Consider the following 626-nt stretch of genomic DNA (forward strand, 5'->3'; position numbering starts at 1 on the left):
AGAAAAAAGTTAAACAAATGTGTAAGCTCTATAAATTATATAGGCTATTGAGATTCCCGTCATGTATTAATTTGTCACCACACTGCGTCTGCAGCCTATTACTGTGTAACATTCGCAGTGATGGAATAAGTAGCCTACACATTGAGTAAAAGTATCAATACTGCAATGTCGATATACTTCTACTTGTAACTTAAGTTACAAGTAGAAGTCCCGTATTCAAAATGTACTTGAGTAGGCCTAAGGTACAAAAGTATCGGCATCAAAAAATAAAAGTACCAAAAGTAAAAGTACTCATTGTGCAGAATGTCCCATTTCACAAGTTCAAAAAAATCTTTTGAAAATACCTCACGTTGCTTTGCAACACATTGTGAGCTTGTAGATCAGCTATTTTCAAATGGCCAAAATAGATATATGGCTGAAGTGGTTAATGCATGTTTTGTAATAATAATCAAAATCTACAACTAAGTTTTCATATAATTGTAGTGGAGTAAAAGTACAATATTTTCCTATTGAAATTTGTAAATACTGAAGAAAGTAAAAATACCTCAAAATTGTACTAGTACTTGAGTACATGTTACATGTACTTAGTTACTTTACACCACTGAACATTTGTAACATTCAATTTT

The sequence above is a fragment of the Gymnoscopelus braueri genome, assembly GCF_963280865.1.
Source record: "Gymnoscopelus braueri genome assembly, chromosome: 12".
Classification (NCBI taxonomy): Eukaryota; Metazoa; Chordata; class Actinopteri; order Myctophiformes; family Myctophidae; genus Gymnoscopelus; species Gymnoscopelus braueri.